This window comes from Teleopsis dalmanni, chromosome 2 (assembly GCF_002237135.1).
Source record: "Teleopsis dalmanni isolate 2A chromosome 2, ASM223713v2, whole genome shotgun sequence".
NCBI classification, from domain to species: Eukaryota; Metazoa; Arthropoda; class Insecta; order Diptera; family Diopsidae; genus Teleopsis; species Teleopsis dalmanni.
In genome coordinates, this window is record NC_051847.1 from 71472764 (window position 1) to 71477469 (window position 4706).

Sequence of the window (4706 nt, forward strand, 5' to 3'; positions counted from 1 at the left end):
GTAGTGGTTCCTCTAATTTATATTTGCTGAATAATATCAGGAATATATGTTTCTAATACTTCTTGATATCTGACCAGCGTGTCTAAAAGTTAGAATCTTGTTATTACTTGTTGCAGGATAATATTATGAATATATCTGTTCTAATACTTCTACTTATCTGGCCATTTTATCAATAAGATAGAGTCCAAATAATACTCAAAACACTTGGAGTAAAATACTTTTGATGAAATTACTAATTTTAAGTCTTCAAACTTGTTAAGTGGAGTTATTGCGGAAACCAGAGGTTACAAATTTCACCAAATTATAGTGGTGAATATTGTCTACTTCTAATGTCTACTACTACATCTCTGGTTAGCATGTCGATAGAATTGGATCCAGGTCTTACTTGGTTTTCGAATGAATTCTTTTTAAGAGAGTCTTTAACATTAAGTGCACAAGTTTGATATTAAGATTTTCGATCACAGAGTATATGTAAGTGTTTTTGCTTTTGTTGTTGGTTATCTTTCTAATAATATTGTGGACTTTCAAGAAACACTTTGAATTGTTCGCTTTAAATTTTCTGGAAAGTTAAACCTAATGTATATTATCAAGAACACTAAATATAAACAATTTCTACACAGCCAATGCAAAATCTCCGCGTTCCTTTTGAATGGCCTAATGTGTGTAGAAATAAAATCGCTTGAGTTGAGAAGTCCTCTTGTATTTAGTGTTCTTGATATTATGGTATATATGTTTATTTATAATAGATGTACATATATTAATTTCTTAGCTTAGAGTTATTGTTTTTAATCCTTTTAATCCTTTCGATTACATTTTCTTTGTTTTTTCTTTTGGGTATTTCAAAAGGAAAATTGAACATTAATATCGAAGTAAGAAAGCTGGGTACGCTGCCTGGGATGAAAATCTGGATCCACAGAAATTAATTTTAATGGGAAAAAAATTTTATTTATTAAAATTATATATAACTGTAATTTGGAATTGTATTCAATAGATCTCAATTTTTCATTTTTTAAAATGAAATATTTACTTTAATGTTTACTGGATTTTTCTTCATTTATTAAATAAAGAACTAAATAAAATAAAGTAACCTTAACTAGCAAGTAAAAACATTATGTTACGTACCCCGTCGTATAACATGCATGTACCTAAAAGATACTTTGTTTGCACTCGTATTATATTTAGATTTCACTAAAAATTCGGTTGAAAAGTTTAACTTATCAACAAAAATTATTGAAGCGATAAGAATTTACCTTATCTTTTCAGGTATTTGCACAAGCGCCATTGTAAATATTAGTAAAGCTGGTGGGGGGAAAGGGGTGTTAAGTGGAAATAATGCATAATACATATAAAATTATGTTAAGTCAAAACGTGACAAAGCTGAAAAGTTATTTTCATTAAAGTCAAATTTCAGTTTGATTGTTGTGGGGTGAAAATTCCTTTAAGGTGTGTAAATGTATGCCTTGAGATAACAATTTCAATGTACATTTAATTAGTGATATAAGTAAGTAATTCCCAAGAATTTTAATTTTCTTTGTATTTGCTTAGTTTGTAATAAAAATTGTGATATATTAAATTTTAATCGCATCATGAACTTCTATCAGATCAAATCTTTTGTAGTGCAGGAATTATGATGTGGTTTTATGCATCAGATACCATAAATCATGCAGGAGTATAATCACAAGGATATGTGCTAAAGAAAATTTAATACTAAAATTATGTTTTATATTTGCTCTTGGTTGTTTTATAGAATACATTAATATAATCTTCTTGGAATGCAATTTTTGGTTGGAACATTAATTTTTAATAAAAGAATTTTTTTCTTATACACCATATGCTTGGTCAAGATTGTACAGATACACTTTATGTATATTAAGAGCATTTGGTAAATATAAATTAGTATTTGTTGCATTTTATCATAATTTCAAACAAGAAAATTTAACATAAGTTAATTACATGTAAAATTCGTATATAAAGAAAAGCTACATATATCTATAACTGCTCTAGATGCTTAAGATACTTTTTGTTCGTTATTATATGGTGTTATTTCGGAAACATTTTTTATTAATTATTTCTTTCATTATTTTAATGCATTATAAAAAATTACGTATATGGTTTTAATAATTGTAGTAATCTTTTTAATTCCAATATGATACTGCAATCCAAAAAATAAGTCCTATCTTTTGTTAAAATTTTAAACAGATATTGATTTTTTATTCATATGTATAAGAGTATTAATTATGGTGGGACGTTGGGACAGCGCACCGTCCACCAAGTGGCCCCACTGAAGTGAAGGATTAACCGAAGTAGATCCTGAAACTACTTGCGTCCTTTTTTGTCCTTCTATTCTCGGATGTTGTTATTGAGTTAAAGTTGGGGTGGCTTTCGTTCGCATAACTACATCTTTTTATTAATGCAAGCAGCTCATTTAGCTTGAGGTTTGTTGTCAAGTCATCACCAACCCAATGGTGTCCCAAGACAGTCTTCCTCCTACTTGCTAGTGCTGGACATTGGCACAATATATGCACCGCTGTCTCCTTTTCTTCTAGACATAGTCTGCAAGTGTCTTCCTCAGCAAGAGTCATCTTTTTGAGGTGATACTTGAAGTTGACATGTCCAGTAATTAGTGAGGTCAGCTAGCTTAGGGTGCCCCGCGGATAACTAAGCACTTTTATCGCTTCCCTGAACCACGTTTTCGGCAACATGAGTTTGGTCTGCCTACAAGTGCTCAACTCTCTCCATTTGTTGAGATGCAGTAAAGTTATCCATTTATAGATATAGGCTGTCATCATGTTCTAACCCAATGGTATTCTGGGTTCTGGGCCGCAGAAGTTATGGCTTGATCCTTGCTTTGCAAGTTTATCTGCCTTCTCGTTTTGCTCACTACCGATGTGTCTCTTAACCCATTTGACCGTTACCTCATTTCCATGAGCATATCCCATGAGCTTGGTTACACATTCTTGAACTAAGCTGTTAGCTATGTATGTCTTTTGCATGCTTTTGATAACTGCTTCATTGTCCAGCGCTATCAGAATCTTTTTCTGATACACCTGACAATCCAATAAGTGAGTCAGAGCATGTGAAATGGCCATAAGTTCCGCCTGAGATTCAGTAATATATATTCTTAGATGTAGAGTGCACGTTAGATTTAGCTCTTTCGAGTAAACCCCAGCACCAGCTCTGCTATCCATCAAGGAGCCATCGGTAGAGATGCAGATGTCATTCCTCCTTTCACATTCATTATATAGAAGGCCGTCTACTATCAGTGATCTGTAGGAAACTTCTGTCCCATAAGCTCTCCTCATAGTCTCCAATGACATCTGCGTTTCCTTGACCGCAGTTTAGATGAGGTCAAGAATTTTCCGATGACCCACCAATTTTCCGAAGTTGTTCCACGTGGAGCTTCGGTTCTTGCGAATTGCTGCCAGTGCCGCCGTTTTCTTTATGTGTAAATCCAACGGAAGAAAACCTAGCATCGCCTCTAACGCCGGTGTTGGTGAGGTGCGCATAGCGCCCGTTATTCCAACACAGGCTAGCCGCTGGACCCTATCTTACTTCGGTTTTACTTCGCCCCACCAGACAACTGACGCATATGTTACAATAGGTCTGACCATCATCGTATAGATTCAGTGTATCGATTTTGGTAATATTCCCCATCGTCTTCCGCACACTCTCTTACACTGAATTAGGGCTCTCTTCGCTTTTTAGATCTTTTCATCTACATATTCATTCCAGGTCAGTACATTATCCAGGATGACTCCTAGATACTTCAACGACTCCTGGAAAATATTCAATTGCAGAGATAAAGTGAACAGAAATTAACTCTTAAGGCACATCTGTTCAATTTTGAATCAAATTTAGGTGTTTATTTCAACAGGAAAAAAAAATATTGAACAATAAAATTTTTAATCCCAGATTAATTAAGAATTTTTTAATAATTTATTGTTCTAATTATGAAAATTTTTATTAATAATTTTCGACCTACCCTGTGGTACCTCTTGTAGTGCGTGTCTACCAGCTCTCGAAGAAATGACACCAGAACACTTGATGTGTATTTGTCCAGGTCTGGCCAGAACTAGGTTTAAGTTTCTTAAATTCACTCGGCAATATCTCGAGCATCAGCATCAGTCAGATTCTTGCCTTTGTAAATGCTTCTGGCTGGTTCCAGTCTGACCTTCTCTCTACTACTCACTATTACGGTTTTGAGGTTTTTGTGGATTCAAAACAGCTTTTTAGCTAATTGAAAAGAACTTGTGCTCCCCCCCACCACAACTAATTAACTATCTTCTATACATTTATTTTGTTTGGTATTCTTTACAATTTTACATTAACATTTTCAAATGTATATAATAGTGTACGATATAACACAGTTTTTAAGTTTTATGCACTTAATACATTGTAATATTATTTTCTGTGTCTTCTATACATTTCGTTCTTTTTGGCACTTCATACTAATTAACATTAACATTTTCTTTAAGATTGAACTATACCTATGTGACCAACCAAGCCTAACCAAGTCTGAAGCTATAATTATACTTTAGTTTAAATGTTTTTTAAAAAGAAATTTTATTGTTCTGTCAATATTGCACCAGCTGCCAAATATCTATCTCCTTCAAGTGTACCCCTACCTCGTCCTCATGTTTGGCACGAGTCGTCAGTTGAGGGTGCGAAAAAACTAAGCGAACTTTACTCTACAACTGCTACACTTT